The sequence below is a fragment of the Anastrepha ludens genome, chromosome 5 (assembly GCF_028408465.1).
Source record: "Anastrepha ludens isolate Willacy chromosome 5, idAnaLude1.1, whole genome shotgun sequence".
In the NCBI taxonomy this organism is placed as follows: Eukaryota; Metazoa; Arthropoda; class Insecta; order Diptera; family Tephritidae; genus Anastrepha; species Anastrepha ludens.
The window spans coordinates 75,990,581-76,008,902 of NC_071501.1; positions in this window are offsets into that span (position 1 = coordinate 75,990,581).

Below are 18,322 nucleotides of genomic sequence, written 5' to 3' on the forward strand. Positions count from 1 at the left end.
AATTGATTTCCATACAAATCGATTCGCCCTAATTCTGATAGTGGTATAGATATAGTTTGTGTTCGCAATGTAAACATTAGCGTGTAAACAAATTCTCTTGCGAAATCACCTTAACCTGCACGAGTTTTTCGGTTCGGTGACCACCAGTAAAATTGTATGCTGAAAATGTCTGTGAAACAATTTAACCCGCTAGCTGCCTCTTAGAATGAACTTTTATTAAAAGGTCCTCCATTTAATTAGGAGGTAGTGAGTCAAAATCGATTAAAAACAGGCAGAGAACAGAATAAAATTTAAATTTGTTTCGTAGATAATAGTTTTCAGAAACTAGTCGGAATTTTGCTCAAAATTTTAAAATTTCAACTCAGACCTCCTAGACTAGTACTGTCTTTAGCTAAATTGATACTGAAGATATTTTCTTTCATAATTATTAGGATTCGTTCGTGTTGAAAAATATTTTCATACAATTTTTGGACTATGCAATTAGTATAATAAACATTTAATATTAACATAAACGAGGCATTGGTTACGAGACCTTCAGCCGAAGGAAAGATAAGTGAATATGATAGGTTATTCAATAAGTTTTGCGGTTCAATAAGAGAGGGTTGTTGCTATTAGCTTACATTGTTTTCTTGGTATGTTTGTGCACTCTTCATATGATGTGAAGTTTCGTTTCAATCTGTCAATTCATTTTTTGTTTACAAGCCATTTAGTACCGACGTGTCGCAGTATTTTCTACACTGGAAAAAACCAACACATACGAATACGAATTTATCAACAACATTTTGAGCGTTTTCGAAACGACAAAGTGGATTTTGTGCATCACTTCATCACTATTAATGAGGCTTGGGCTTACCATCATGATCCTAAAACAAAAGAAGAGGCTAAAGAGTGGTGTGAACCAAGTGCTTCGACTTCGAAACGAGTTCGGGTTCAGAAATCAGTTTTTTGGGACGCGAAAGGAATTTTGTTTGTGGGTTACTTGCAAACTGATAAAACAATACATTTTGAATATTGTAATCTTTTAGAGCAACTGAAAGAAAAAGTTCTTGAAAAAGACTCTGCTTGCAAAAGAAAAAATTATTTTTCATCAGGACAATGCACAGTGTCACAAGAGCATTTTGACAGTGGTTAAAATCCATGAATTAAATTTCAAATTGTTGGAGAATCCACTGTATTCACCAGATTTGACCTCTATTGACTTCTATCTGTTTCCATATCTAAAAAAATTATGCGTGGAAAGAGTTTTTAATCAAATGATGAGTTCATGGAGTTCATGATAGCTGCTTAAGCGTATTTTACAGTCCTTCCAGATTCTCATTTCAGCGATCGAATTAATAAATTTGAATTTCCTTTTAAGAACTGTATTGATGTTTAGGTAGACTATGCTTAATAACCAAGTGTAAAATATTTCAAACCATAAAATTGTGTATTTCCTATCGAAGCGCGAAATATGTTGAACTACCTAGTAGATATATAAGAAAATCCCATCGACGCAAAATATCTATACGTATATCGAAGTGCAAACTTCCAACTTTTCTAATTCCCGTTCAAGGCACACCCTAATGCCTCCATATAACGTCTTGTCCTTCATACATTTCTTGGTCAACAAAAGCATATCCTTCCGCTCGCCACTCTCTTCTGGTTTCACTGACATGATTGGAAATTTTGTTTATTGGATGTAGGCGGGGCAGTCAGGCATAGCCTTGGCGATCATTTACCATAATGTCAGTTGTATGTGCGAGTATGTGAACTATATATGCGATTACATACAATCATATTAGTTTATGTTGCATACATTCGATGCGTCTCTCTCGATACTCCTTTACTGCACACTCGCTGCTTACACTAACACACTCTCACCCTAAGGCAAACCAACTTCATGTGTAAGTAAAGTTGACAAAATTGCTGCCTATACGAAATAAATTGCGGCCACTTTTCCAACTACTTTTGTGGCATAGTAAAATGTGTACATACATATTTACATTTTCCAGTCGCCAACACTTCAAAAGCAAGCCGACTCTTTACTTCTAGTTTTACTATCTCTTACCATGTTTGAGTACTCTTTTTCCTCAAAAGCCACATTTACATCATCAAGCGTGTGGAGGTGTTACTTTATTGCCACTTTCATACCACAAATGCTGATTAAGTCGACTCATTCGTTCACATAAATACGAATGAGTTTAATGGTGTGCTTTCGTATGCAAAATGTAATGATGAGTTTCGTTAACTGTCGCATTTTTGCAGACGTTTTTCCTTCTGGAGTTGTTTTGTTGTTGTTTTCGATCTGCCAGCAATTTTGCTTTGAATAATATAATAGCTCAGATTTTTCAACTAAGTCACGTACGAAATTGTCAATACTTATATTTGTCTGCAAGGCGTTAGGAGTAAATGTACTACGAGGTGGCGCAAAATTAATCATTCAACTTTGTTTTTGAATAACATTTGGAATGAATTCATGCAGCCATCTTGTTCTTATGCATGATTTTAAGGTCAAGATCATTACAGCTTTTGCTGAAAACTTTAACCATCGAGTAAATAGTAATACATATAGAGTGACAAAGCATCGTTGACGCGTAGAACTTGACGGCTGTCCTCTTTTTCACACGACCGACTGCATCTACATATATGCCCATTTGGCAAAAATTGAGTGACTCTGACTCTATATTATTACTTACGAGTACTCAATCGTTTTTGTTTTTTTTGCGGTCACCGTAACCGAACTGTTTGGTGCGTGACTAACATTCGGGAGTTTCGAATTTCCGGGCATGAAACAGCCAAATTATTGAAAAAGTTTGTTCTATTAGCGGTCGCCTCTCGGCAGTCAATGGTAAACCTCCGAGTGCAAAGTTCCTCATAAAAAAAAAAACTATCTGCTGTTCGGAGTTGTCTTAAAACTGTAGGCCGCACAAATAAGAAGAGGAGCTCGACCCAACCCCTAACGGAAGTGTACAACAAGAAAATCAGAAATAAAAAACATCCCCATGCCCTGAGCTCGCAGTGAAACAATTTGGGAATTTTTAGTTAAATTATTTAAAAATTTACCGGTGTGAAGGCGGCTGCTATCTAGGTATCAGCTGTGCTTCCACTGTACTCTTATGCGCTCCTGTACGTTCATAAGTACTCTTCATGTATGTGACCACTTAGAGTAAATCTACATATACATACACACATATGTACATTTATCACAAAGTTACTTTAAATCTAAATGAGCATTAATTTTATGTGGGTGTGTGTGCATATGTGACTATACCATTAAATCATTTATGCATTTACGTATGCGAAAGTGTGACAAGCAGAAATTGAATTTGAAATATTATTGGCGCTCATCCAAGCAATAACTTTCTCACTTGTCGATGCGCGAAATGTCTGGCGTTGGCTATGCAATACGCGGCCGCTTTCACAAAAATTGTTGGCGTGCCAAATGCAGCTGCAAATGCCACTAATTCTCGCACACTCAAATGCATAGCAAACATAAACACTCACTTTTATGCATAAGCACATTGCATATTTACAGGCGCATATACGTACCCATGTATGGCGGTGCTGACTTCCAAGTGAATCTTCATTTTTATACGCTTCGCTGGCGTCTCCGTTCGAATGCCTCTCCAATGGTGATGCTGATATGCCTGGTTGGCTGGCTCTTTGATGTAGTTGGCGCGCGCTGTACATGGAGAGGTGTTTTTTTCTGCACTTTATTCCTTCTACTTTACTGTGCTTCTTACTTCTTACCCCTACCATGGCTCAGTGTGAACTAGCCGCCAGTAGTGCTGGCTTTTGCGGAAGGTTTGTTTTAATAGAAGTGCAACTAAACGTAAATCTGCTGGCTAAGGCTTCTCGTGGAGATCGGGATAGCAAAAGATATGCAGTTTTTTTACAACCCACGCAGCTGCACCGCTTTCGCGCGTGGCCTTGCCGTTCGGCCAGATGTTGCAGTTTGCGCTATTTAGCATATTCCTCGAATATTTTACGGCCGAGCGCATAAACAGTTGTACATACGCGAGCACATCGCGCAGTTATTGCATTGGGTTGGAAAAAAGATATTGTGGCGCTCGAAAGCGCGCGTTGAAGCGCTTGATTTTTCTCGGCAACACGCTTACATACTTATGTACGTCGATAGATGCCGTTGTTGTTGGCGAAAATTTATTTCTGCACAGATTGCTGTGAAGTTGTAAATCCTATTAAGATGTGATTTGTTTAGCTGTGATTTGGCAGGCTGAGCGCGCATTCACCCAAATTGCTCTCTTAACTGATGAATGATTTTTGTTTATTGGGGCGAATGAAGATGTTGCAAATCAGAAACAGGTTGGTGTGTGAAATATTGCACTGATTTGGTGGTTTAAATTAATTGAGGGAAATATGAAATAATTTGCAGATATGTACATATGAATAATCGCTTGTGCTCACATCGTCACGCTATTGTTTTTTAATATGCACAATATTTTTCAAGATACATTTTTTTTTTGTTAAATTTTACAAAAACATTTCATGTGAACAAAAAGGTATAAACTAAACTATAAACATTTTAATCAGAACTTTTAGAAAACTTTTGGGTATACTGATTCAATTCAAGTGCCCATTTCAATTTCAAAATAGTAAAGTTAAAGTTTGAAGTCGCTCAAAGATCGCATTGATTTTCGAAAATTTATTTTCTTTTTTTTTTCAAAAGACTTCTAAATATGGACTTTATATAAAGAATATTTAGAAGAAAATTACTAGCATCATATATAAAAAAAAAAAATCAACCTGATATATTCCGGAATTAAATGGGCTATAAAACTACATAAATATTCTAAAAATTAAAAATAAAAATAACATACCCCACTGTTCGCGAGGTCTGCATGTTGTGAGACTCAGCAATACTTCGAATCCTTTTTGCGTCAGCTGTACGGAGGATGGGATGGAATCATATCAACGCCATTTTTTAATTAAATATTGTATATTCGAAAGTTTATAAGTAAAAAAATTTAAACTTTTTCAAAATTTGATGAAAACTTTCAACTTTTGAACCAGAACTATTAGAATTCTTCTGGGAATGCAGTTTACAGCCCATTTAATTAACTGCAAAATATCGTTGATTTTTCAAATTGTTTCTACTGCCAGTCTTGCGAAACAAAACACCCAATCGTCAGTAAAAAAATTGATCAAAAATAAAGGCAATTTTAGAGCTACCTGAAACTTGCACTTTATTATGACAAACTTCAATACTAGGAAACTTCACTACTAAAGTTTATGATTAAAATTTATCATAAAAAAATGTTGAATATTTTTGTTTTATTTCTCGTAAAGTTTGCAACTTTTATTTATAAGGTCTTTGTAGGAGAATTACCTTCATTTTCATAAAAAATAGGAAAAAAACAAATAAAGGAATTATTAAAACATGTCAATAAGTCCCTATCCTTTAGCTATGAAATGCATTGTGTGCATGCACCTGGAAATAATAGCAGTTTAGCGAACTTGATTTTTTAGAACACAAAAAAGTTTAAGTTTGATGAGGTGCATCAAGGAAACTCCTGTTGTGGTATCACAATGGATCGGCAATGGTCTAAGTGAGTTGGTGTAAAGACACACTGCCACCTACGTAGATTCATCTGAAAAAATTATTATATATATTTAATACTTCATCTCATTTGCGGACTCAGATAGAAATGTTACATAAAAAATGGAAGTCAAATGCCACAGGTGAACATCATTGCAAACTAAAATTACTGTGTTATCTATTTATTTATTTATCATACAGATGTGAAAAGATAAATCACTTAACTACAATACATAGGAACACAAGTAACGCAGACCTTCAGCTCCTGTATTATCTAAAATTTAATTAAAAAAAGTGCTTTCCATAACACTCACTTAACGGGCGCTGTAAAGCATATAACAGTCGCAAGACGAAATATCCGGCGAATAACATGAATGGTCTGCCACTGGAATGCCATACTTGGTTAGAAACCTATATATTTACAGGCAAGTAGTGGTACTATTTTATTCAATTTTTATACTTAACATTTTACTGGTGCAAGAAAAAAAGTTCGAATAGTGCGAACGAAGGCGATTATTTGTTAACAGAACCGGGAGGTGCTGCACTCGGAAAATAATGTAATTCCCTTATCACTATTAATATAACATTTTCTGCTAGGGCAACATAGTAAAGGTAACCCTTCAATGCTAGTATGCGAACTTTTATACAAAAACAACTGTATGCGGATTTGGGCATTTAAATATGGAGTTTAACGGTATTAAAGTGTAAACAGCAGCTATGACTAGGTGGGAATTCAAAATGAGGAGATAAACCAACTGATCTGTTATCCCTTTAATATTACATTATGCTATCTCACTGAACATGCCATGTGCCAACATTTTCTTCCGGGTACCGGATAATTGTAGCGTATTTCAAGCTGAAATTCTCGCTATCAGGGAAAGCCTGTTGGTCTTAAAGAGAAGTTTTCTCCCCACAAGAGAAATTAGTATATATTCAGATAGTCAATCGGCCCTTAAATCATTATAACTACCTAATATTAACTCGAAGACAGTAAAATAATGTATCGACCTTTTGACAGAACTATTACAGTGCTTTACAATAAGCCTGCTCTGGGTGCCGGTTCACAGCGATATAGAAGGTAATTGCAAAGCAGATGAACTAGCGAGATTGGGTACCACATTACCGATCCAACCAGATAAAACGAACATACCTATACCTCTAGCGACTTGTAAGCTACTAATAGACAAACACACCAACAAAGCTGCCAACGGTTTACAGACTCATTCCCTGACCTGTGCAACAAGTACTCGTAAGGTGACGTGGCCGGAATGGAGCAAGGGCCGCAAAAACCGACTGTTGAAACTGAACAGGAAGGACATGAAAAATCTTTCTGGAGTTCTCACAGGGCACTGTCTTAAAGGCAGGTATGCCAGCAGACTGCAACCACCCTAAACGACTACTGCAGAAGTTATAACGACATTCAAGGAGAAGAGACTATAGAACACTTTGTATGCGAGCACATGGCTCTGGGTAGAAGAAGGTTTTATATTTTCTAGGAAAAAAGGTTTTTGAATAACTTGGCAGAGGTAGCCAATTCAAAACTAGCAAGAATTGCTAGATACATTAAAGCCACAGGTTGGTTCAATGAGGACAGTGTAGAGTGAGGAGAGGAGACAACCCTGGTGGTATCACAATGGGCCTACAGCAAGCCTAGGTGTGTGAATTGGCAACTACTATACCCACCTACCTATCTCATTGCACGCTACAGGAATGAATTGATTTTACGAAATATCGGCAATGGCAAGTGATGCCATTTTTATGGATTTGCAACGTTTAATGAATTAGTTTCATCAATCGTGCATCATTGAATTATAAATATCCATAAATTCAGCTTTTAAAAAAATTACATTTAACAGTTTTGTATATTTATATTTTTCATTCGTGGCCTTTTGTTTATCACTTATTCTCATAAAATCATTTATTTCACTTTTAAAGCACTGCCACTTGAAAACGCGATGCCCATTAATTACCATTTACAGTTAAACGCTGAACAATTACTATAAATCTTTACAAATATAAAATGGAACAATCACAGTCGAAGATAAATTAACTCGGGAAAGGACAAAATTTATTCAATTAAAATTTGTGAAAACCCACAGCCATAATAACTCAATGTTAGAAGGCATAAAGAAATATTGCAACCAACTACGTATATCTGAAAGGCGAATGAGGGATAGATGGAGAGTGAAAGAGCAAAAGAGCGAAAGAGTAACATAAAGTGGTTGAAGTTGCCAGTAGTGCATGGATATGAACCAAATTGGATGTAGTGGTGTGCATACTAGTATTGGTAACAGTATCGCCTATACGCTTAATATTTATTGCGCCTGTGTTAGTTTTGTCGGTTGAAATTTGTAATAAAATTTGAACAATGACCAAAGATTAATGTAGCCTCATTGCAGCGAGGCTGCCAACCAACCGACTAACCCACCAACCAATAACTAGGAGTTTGCAGCCACTAGGCGATCGTCAGCAACAGGAACTCAATCGATTGTAATCGACGTGGTCATGGCGCACAAACACCGGCCTTTTGACGTTGATATGCAATTGAAATTGTGCCGTTGCAGGCGCTCAATCAGCCATCTACCCGACCGCTCAACCGCACAATCACCCAGCCGCTTGATCGGCCAACCAACTAACCAGCTAAACCAAAAATAGTTGGGCATTTGGTAACTATAATTTTATTTTTCTTTTCATACTTTCAATCTGAAATATTGTGCATAGATGAGCATCGCCTTATGTGTGCGCGTGTATATGTGCTTTGTAGTAATAAAATTAATGTTGGCGATTTATTTTACACTCTTGTGCGCTATTTTTGGTTAGTTCCTGTTGCGTACGCAAACAGGGATGTATGTGTGTGAGTAGGTGTTTCAGGATGTGGTGAGGTGTGGGGAATTCGACATGGATGCCGGTACAGTATGTGGCTATAGAGATAACTAGTGGAATGCGAAGATGGCAGGGTGTGGGAAATGCATAAATTTCAGATTACACTGTTGGCGGTAATCGACAATCAATGCTTTTATATATAGATTTGTACATGCGCGCGTATATGTGTATGCATGCGTGTGTGTGTACATGCATGTGGAAAGTTTCTGCTACTGATTTTAGTGAAAAAATCGTAATTTGACGGTTGCGATGCACAGAGCCATTGAGCTCGACAAATATATATGCTTTGCATATCGGCTGAGAGCAGAAAGTTGTTGGAGGGTCGCTGCTATGGAATGAATAGAATTTGTTGGCTTGCTTGTTTGCTGCGAAAGTTGATAATATTTGATATTTTATGATGTATTCAATTAGATTTCAAATTTAAGTGAGATGTGAAAATTATTTCTCTACTGTTATAGCAATTTATCATTGAAACCTTTCTCCAAATAACCATTTGATATGGATATGTGCTGAAAAATCTATGGTGTGTTTGGAAATATGAAATTGTATGAGCTCGTGAACTTCGTGAAAAGCTTTTATCTTCATATACTATATTTCATATGTGATGCCTAAACGCTAGATTTTAGTATATCCCTAACTTTTTGTATGGTTAGAAGGACAATCAAGAGATGTAAAGAGTGATTCAAACAATTTTCGGCGAAAAAAAAATCGATTACACTTAAATATTTAAAAAGCCATATAAAGTGAAATACAGTACATGTTTTTTGTTCTTGTTTATACAAAATTAAATAAACCAAGGAAAAAATTTTACGAACATTCTTAAAAAAAAACTCTGTAATAGTTATATCGAAAAAACTCGTGCTTGCGTGAAATTTTAAAGTAAATCGGTGAAAAATTTTCTGAGTTATGAGTCCGACCGAAGTGAAAAATATTTCAGAAAAACGGGGTTTTGGTACAATTGGAGACAGGCTATGCCAAAATTCAGGATATTTTTTATATTTTTTTTTAATTTCATCTTTATTATTTATATTTTCTGTCTAACTTATAATTTTTAAAGACGTTTTAGAACTATTTGAATTCATTTAAAAAGTGAAATTAATTTATAAAGGTTGTTAAGTTTCAAGGGCCGGTATTGATTTTGAATAAAATACAATTTTTGTAGAAAATTATTGTCATTCTGATAGTATTGGTATGGCGCAACTACGTACCGAACAAAATATCAGCCAAATAGCCGCCGCGGCCTCGGCGGCATACCTCCATCCGATGGTCCAAATTTTCGATGACGCTGAGGCGTAATTGAGGTTTTATGCCGTTAATGTGCCGAATTATCTTATCCTTTAGCTCTTGAATTGTTGCTTTTTTATCGACGTACACCTCTTCTTTCAAATAACCCCAAAGAAAGAAGTCCAATCACATGATCTTGGCGGCCAATTCGCTCAGAAGAGCCATTGTTTCGTTAGCTGTGTGACAAGTGGCACCATCCTGTCGAAACAACATATCGTCCACATCCATATCTTCCAATTCGGGCCATAAAAAGTTCGTTATAATCTCACGATAGCGAACACTATTCACAGTAACTGCCTGACCGGTCTCACTTTGGAAAGAAATACGGCCCAATGTTGCCCGCGGATTTCACCAAACAGTCACTCTTTGTGGATGCATTGGTTTTTCGGCAATCACTCTTGAATCATCATTCGCCCAAATGCGGTGATTCTGCTTATTGACGAATCCACTGAGATGAAAATGTGCCTCATCACTGAAGATGATTTCTTCACGAAGTGCGCGATATGCATTTTGATTTGAACACCCGAAATTGAAAAATGTCAAATGAATTGCAGAAAAAAACTTGCCGTTTAGGTGTGGTTCACATCCAACACTACCCTTTACATTGAAGGTATATTTCCTGTGAAATAGCGTTCTAGTAAACAAATTTAATATTCTTAGACGAGCTGGTTCATTGTTTTGCTCGCCAACCATAAAAATACAAGCAATGGTGACATAAGAGTAGAGTCCAGTTAATTTGGGTGTGATTGAAGATGTTCTCGGTATTTGCTGGTTAAATTTTGTAGTTTCTCTATTATTTAAAGAATTTTTAATTCCGGCTGAATTTGTGAATTCGTCACATCCACGGAGCGTTTGCCAGCGTGCGTAAGGTCTTGGATTGAAAGCATTGGTTATAGACACTTATAGACACATAATTATCTTAGATCTTCGAAGATGCCATTCTCAAGGTGAAAAACAATATTTCAAACAATATCGAAGACATATTAAATTGTAGATGCTGCGGCATAATCTGGCCAGCAAAGAGGCAATCAAGTGCTCAGGATGTCGCATTACATGCTTCTCGTTGTTATTTGCTCTTACTAGTCTCCAATTAATTGGATAACATAAATCTTCGGACTTTTTGTCCTTGTAAGTAAATAAATAGCGCACTTATTTTATGTTTCCTTGCCCTGGAAAGTTTAGAAAGTATCTTCGATTCGTACTTAGTACTGCTGAATTTGCTAATCTGTAATAGTGAATCGCAGGCAACGGTTATGTTGCCTATGCTCAAGCTCAAGAGTTAAGATCTAGTGAGGTGGTCACCTCCACTCCCGTTTTTTACGCCTGCCTACCCAAAGATAGTTTTGACCACCGCGCTTAATACTATTCAAGTAAAATTTGTCGGCTGTATATTCTTTAATTCCACTACACGCCGACCAGCCACTGACGCTACTGAAGAACTACTACCTAATCCTTTTGGGTATGGAGAGTAGACAACGTTATTTACCGTCTGTAATATGGAGCGCAGCAAAAAACGTTGCTTGAAAGATTAATTTATTTTAGATGTATGTACTTCACATCCTGAACAGCATATATAATAGAGAATAACTATAGAGAGAGTAACTCATGCTTAGAAGATAAATTTGATCATTAATGAAAATTGGCCTACATATCTTATGGGCCAACTCGCAGTAGGATAAATACTTCGTAGACTCATGCTGAATATGTACTTTTATTGTATCTAAAGGAGAAATTAATTAAGACATTTTGAAAAGGCATGACTCTTTCCTAATGGATATCAATTCGGGAGTGGGTAAATGGTTTTTTATATTCCGAAGGAGGTATTAGTTCAGAGACGTAAGAAAGATATACAGTTCTCTAGTGGTTACTCAGCTGGTTATTCAATTATTACCAAGTAGCCATCTACTAGTTACCCACTTGTTAGCCAACTAGTTAGAAACTACTGTGCTTCCATTTACATTGCATAAGTACCGGCTGACTGAAACATAATATCAACTCTGCTTGAAGCCAATGAAAAGCCGTTTATATATACATATTTCAATTGTAGTTGAAGTTTGAAATATTTTAAGAACTACATTTTCAATTTTCCTATCAGTAGGATTTTACACCTTCTTAATTGTAATTTGGCTGCCGCCATAGCCGAATGAGTTGGTCCGTGACTACCATTCGAACTACTTAGGTTCGGATTTCCGTAAAACACCATCATCACCATCATCAGATCGTTTATTCCCTTTCCTTCCATTCGGGTTTTTTACTTAGTGAAGTAGCCAGTCTCTGCTTGGGATTACCAGTTTCACCGCTAGAAGGATTCAAGGGAGATTGACCGTAAGAGGTGACATCATGTCTCAAGTTGCAAACTATTGCCCTTTGCGAATCCTGAAACAGCAAAATGACGAAAAAGTTATTTCTAATAGCGTTCGTCCCTCGGCAGGCAATGCCAAGCTTCCGAGTGTATTTCTAGCATGAAAATAACCATTTTACAATATTATCTTCTTCTTCTTAATTGGCGCGATAACCGCTTACGCGGTTTTGGCGATTTAGTTTAACAAAGCGCGCCAGTCGTTTCTTTCTCGTGCTAACCGGCGCCAATTGGACACACCATGTGAAGCCAAGTCCCTTTTTTTAAATTAGCAAAAATACTTTTAATTTTTGTACTACGTCGCAGTAAGTTTTTTCCTTCTTTTGAATAACACATTTTTCTCTTCAAGCCTCGAAAACGTTGAACTTTTTGATCTCTTCCTTTTCTCTCGCTCACTCAAATATATATGTTTTCCTTTAACTCCTTGTCTAGCATAGGGTATCGTGTGGAGTTGCCTGCCTCCCATCGGTCACGTCCCCAGGTGGCGGATTGGGGAACGGTCGAAGGAAATAAAATACCACTCGCAGACCAAACCAGGCGAGAGCTGTTTGGAGGTGTAGGTAGTTTGTTTAAGGGGTTAGGGGTAGGCAGAGGCCCGAGAAAATTATGATTTTCAATAATTTTTTTTTTTGCTAGACATTCGCTTTATTTAACAAAAATAAATACATAGCATTAATACATCGACTTGACTTTAGCAAAATTTCAAAAAAAAAAAATTATAATAATTGTAAAAGTTATTGCTGTTTGAGTGGAGCCCCTTTTCTCCAGAAGCCTCTTGCGGTGATTATCACAAGTCCTTGGAGGTTCATCTAAAATCAATCGGACAAGAGAAATTAATTAATAGATAATCTGGTGCCTGATCGAAGCTTTTATTTCCAAATTAAAAATGTAGCGGTATCTGGAAATATTTTTCAGATTTTCGAGAATAAACCCGACAATTAATGGTTTAAAAAAACCGAAATTAAATAAAAAAAGTGCTTGGATCAGGTACGAGTTTTTTATGTTTTTCAAAAGCAGTATAACATTTTACTGAAATCTACCAAGCGGTTTTTAAGTTATAGTGATCACCAGTTCAAAAAACATAGTTTTGAGAAAAACGCATTTAAAGTTTTGCTATCGATTTATGTAGTGTTATACGAATTATTTAACTACTTACACTGTGTCATGTATTTCTGGGCCATATAATAGTTCTTCAGCCGTCATAGCAGCTTCCAAAATATCGATTTGCTGTTGCCTACGTAGTATTCTAGCTTCTCGAGTGTTATCGTTAGCGCGGTTAGAGAAGTCGGTTGCTTGCAGCTGCTGCTAGCTACTTGCTCTCGAACGCTCCGGAGAACCCGAGTGCCCTTTGTTAATTGTTGATTAACTCGAAAAGTATTTGACGGATTCACATCAAATTTTCACATAACCAATTTTTTCAAAATTCTTGCTACCCCGAACCCCTTAACTATCACCAAAGTAGGATAGGCGGGCTAGCAACCTTCTTATTCGAATATTAATTGCTAACGAATCGTTTAAATTTTTATAAAAAATTAGTATAAGTAAAACTCTATTCGACCCTCTTATTTCAGGTAGGAAATGTGGGCTGTATCTTTCATGCCATTGAGAAACTCCCGCTGTGCAACGTTCTACAAAATTCCATGACAGCCAAATATTTTGTGCTATTTTAACTGATGTAAAAACAATTTAACGGAGCCCAATTAATTTGTTCCCTTCTGAAAAATTAAAAAAAAAACGGGAAAGAAGCGGATTTTTGATACCTCCCTTAAGTATGCACACGTAATCGTAAAACTCCACTTAGCTCCATTAACTTGAAAATACTTTGAAAGCAGCTAAGATTTTTCACTCAACTATGCACCCATACGCGTCTAAATCTCTATACGCATGTACGAGCACTCACATACTACACATGCATATGAATGCACATATAAGTACGCGTGTATGTATGTATATGTGCGCTCGAGCTGCTACCACAATGAAGATTGAAGCTCTGCGTTGAAACGTGCTTGTAATTAATTCTTTCATGCTTTTACTCGACGAAATTGCGGTTCATTGTGTTTAACTCACGACTTGATGCCACAGTCAAGTGTTCGTATTTCCCTTTCCCTTTGTGATTTCCGCACGTACTTTACACTTTTTCAATGAGTTTTAAATTAATTTAATTCCATTTTTTTGTGCCATTTTCCGTCATTCTATATTCCGGTCATTGGCCATTTTCCATTGTCTATTTATAGCAAGTGGCACTCACTTAACGGTAATTGCTCGTGCACGTATTTAACACCACATTACATTTTTACTTTATTGGCTACAGATGTCGAGTGGGGGTAACTAACTAACGGCCTTAAAATTATTTTATATTTGCATTTACAATATAAAAATTACTATTTGATTTGTTGAAATATGAAATTCGTCATTCAAGTTTAGGCAAATGAAACTGTTTGCATTAAATTACAACCAAAATGTGTTTAAGGGGGCAAACCGGTTTAGGAAGCCAACATTTTGGTGTTTTTCGAGAATTTTTTGAACAAAGAAGGAATAATCAGAAATTGTTTAAGTTTAGCGGGTATTTTATTTATATTTTTAGGTACACTTTTAAATTTTTTTGAAGCTATTTCCATGGGAGATAGTGGCGTTAGAGCGTGCTGTCCATGGACGATCGCCATCCGAGTGTCTAGCTGGTGGGAATTCTTGAAGTTGCAATTTTTCTCTGAAGTCAACACCAATTTTTTATTATTAACAACATACTTTCTAAGAATATGAATCTAATTGTGGTAAAAAAATATTGAAAATTGTATGCTTTTGAGGCGCTTGAACACAAAGTAGTTTTTTTATACCATATTTTTTCATCTATTTTGCTTAAAGCATATTTTAAATAATAATTTAGTCTCAGAATTGGGTTCATATAGATTAGAATTGAATAAAGAAAAAATCCCGAAAAATGTTGAAACGATTGGTCGATAACTTTTTGAGCTAGAATGCCCACCAGTTGAAAAACAGTAGTTTCGAGAAAAACGTAGTTCTGACCAACGCGCTACGGTGCGGAACCGACGGGCAGTCACTTAAGTGCTCATAGAATCGGGAATAATGCGAATTTTGCTTTTAAAATTTTTACCACATATTCTTGAGTAGTTATACTAACGATTTAGGTAATAAAAAAAATCGATTTTTTGATCGATCTAAACCTAAACTTTATTTGCTTTTATTTTTGGTACTCTGGGGAGTCAGCTGGTATTTGCCATGAAACTCATGCCTTCTCTTGAATATTCAATCTGGTTCAATTCTTGCAGTTCTTAGCTCAAATTTTTCAAAATACTCGTGTATATATTTGTTTTATGAAGAGATTGAATATTGTGCAATCTATGTACGCTTCTAATTTTCTAGCATGATATAGGGCGGGCCATGTAAAATTTGCTTTTTGAATCGGCTATACAAAAAAACCTAATCAATATTTTTTCAATTTTTTTTTTATTTTGAAGACTGAACATTGTCATTTATGAATAAAAAATAATATCGTTCAAATGACTGGCACGACTGGCTTTACAGTAGGCGATTCGATCAACCCAATTTTTAAGCACATTTTCGATTGTTTGGGCTCCATTTCATGAATGGCAACTTCGATTTCGGGTGTGGGGCATTGCCTGTAATTGCATGTACGTACTGTACAACGCGTTGATACAACAATCGCAGCGTGTGTGTTGGTCGTAGGGATTGTTGATACAAAAAGGCAGCGTGTTTACCTTGCTTTAGTATTTTTGTTCCTCGCGTTCGTGCAGGTTGATAGAGTTAGTGGAAGTTTGATTGTATTCGATAGCAGTTGGTTGTTTGGTTGGTGCTATTTATCGTTCGCAGCTAAAAGAGACATTTCTATCATTTATGAATATTTCATGGTGTAATAAATATTTGCCTGTACATATACTTCAAAATTTGCCTATAATAATAAATAAAATATTCATTGGAAAAATCTAAACGTGTTTTAAAGTATCAATCGTCTCTGGTTGGTTCGCATAGCATTTGTCCTTAACGGCTCCCCACAAAAAATAGTCCAACGGGCTTAAATCACAGCTCCGAGGCGGCCAATTGATATCGGAATTTTGGCTGATTATTCGGTTTTCAAAAACGGTAGCCAAAAGTTCGAGTGTAACTTTGGGATTGTGACAAGTTGCACCGCCCTGGTTTCAACAGGTCGTCCATTGTCATCCTCTTCAATTTTTGGAAACAACTCGTTGAACGTGTCACGGTAACGCTCGCCATTTACTGTAACCGCGGCTCCTCGCTCATTTTCGAAAAAAATGGCCCGAAGATGCCGCCAGACCAAAAACCGCATCAAACATTGACTTGTTGTGGATGCATTTGCTTCTCTATAGTAACGTGTGGATTTTCTGAGCCCAAATCCGAGAATTTTGCTTATTGACGTAGCCACCGATGCGAAAATCAGAAAAGAAGAAGAAGACTCACCACTTTGGAAATAGGTTTTCAATATTTCCCAATTTTATTCAAGCGTATAGCGTCCATTTCGTAAATGTCAAACCTTTAAGTAAATTATGAACACATTTGAAATGTCATTTGTGTTACCATTCTCAAAAAAATAGGTGATACAAAAAGCAAACGGTATATGGCCTGCCCTGTAGGTTTCAGTCAACTGTATTCAAGAAGTGTAATGCTAACAAAAAGTCTGATCGAAAATATTCATAGGTAAGTACGAGTAACAAAACAAAAAGTTACCAATACTGAGCTCAGCTAACGCTTGAGTTTATCGATATTCACAGAATAGATCAGCATAAATTAAATGTTTTGCTTAAGCATCGGCAAATTGTTACCGAAAAATTGGCAGCCTGTGTGCCTCACGAGCTCAACGAAAAAAAAAAACAAAAAAAAATACGTCTTCAAATTGCGTCTCAGCAACTCAGCCTCCGAATCGTGACGAGAGATGTGAAATGGTGTCTGTACATCAATATGAAGCAAAGAAAGGAGTAGGTGGCTTCAGCAGATACGCTAAAGCCAAGAGTCAAGCTGGATTTTCATGATATGTGTTTGGTGGGACTGGGAGGGCATGGTGCACTGGGAAATGCTCGAAAAAAATGCCACGGTCAACAAGGAGCTCTACATTGCCCAGCTACACCGCGTGAAAGAGGCTATTCGAGTGAAACCCGATTAACATGGTCAAACCATACTCCTTCACGACAACGCCATGCACCTTGTTACACAGGTCTTCAAAGATGCATTACATGAGCTCGAATGGGAGATCCTTCAGCATCAGCCGTAATGTTCGGACCCTGCGCCGACCGATTACCATCTTTTCCGCTCCCTGTCAAACCATAGTCCTTAAACCAGGTCCTTAAAATCTGGCGCAACAAATTCTATGACACCAGACCAAGCGATTTTTGGCGGAACGGCATCAACAAATTGGTCGAGAGTTGTGATGACTTTTTAAAGAGAGGCATGGCGAATATATAATAGATTAAATTACTGATATAATTATTGTTTTTTCCTTTAAATAAATCTTCAGTCAAAACGCTACGAACTTATTATATATATACATACACAATTGGCGCGTACACCCTTTGTTTGGTATTAGGCCGAGCTCCTCTTCCTATTTGTGGTGTGCGGCTTGATGTTGTTCCACAAATGGATGGACCTACAGTTTCAAGCCGACTCCGAACGGCAGATATTTTTTATGAGGAGGTTTTTCATGGCAGAAATACACTCGGAGGCTTGCCATTGCCTCCCGATGGGCGACCGCTGTTAGAAAAAACTTTTTCTTCATTTTGGTCTTTCACCGAGATTCGAACCTACGTTCTCTTTGAATTCCGAATGGTAGTCATGCACCAACCCATTCGGCTACGAATTTATTCCCCAACACAATATCTAGGACGACTTTCCTTGTATATGTGCAAACTGGCGGAAAATTAATCATCCATTTTTTTTTACTTGTTTACTAAATTACTTTGAGTGTCTGCTTGTATGCCGCTGCTATTTTGTTTGTAAGTGCCAAATATGATTGATGTGCGACGTCATTTGCTAAAATTCTTAGTCTTCCTATAAGGTGATATATTTGGCGCCACCTTGTACGCATGTAAAGTTAAAGTTGTTTTTATTTTCAGGAGAATTTTGTATTAGTCTGTAAATCATCTTATCTTTGTTGAGCAATATTCACTTGAATTTGCAGCATTTGTTCGTACTGAATTCCTTCAATTGCATTCCTTTCTGTTTGCAACTTTTTAAATATATATAAATGAATAGCACTTACGTGCCAAACAATA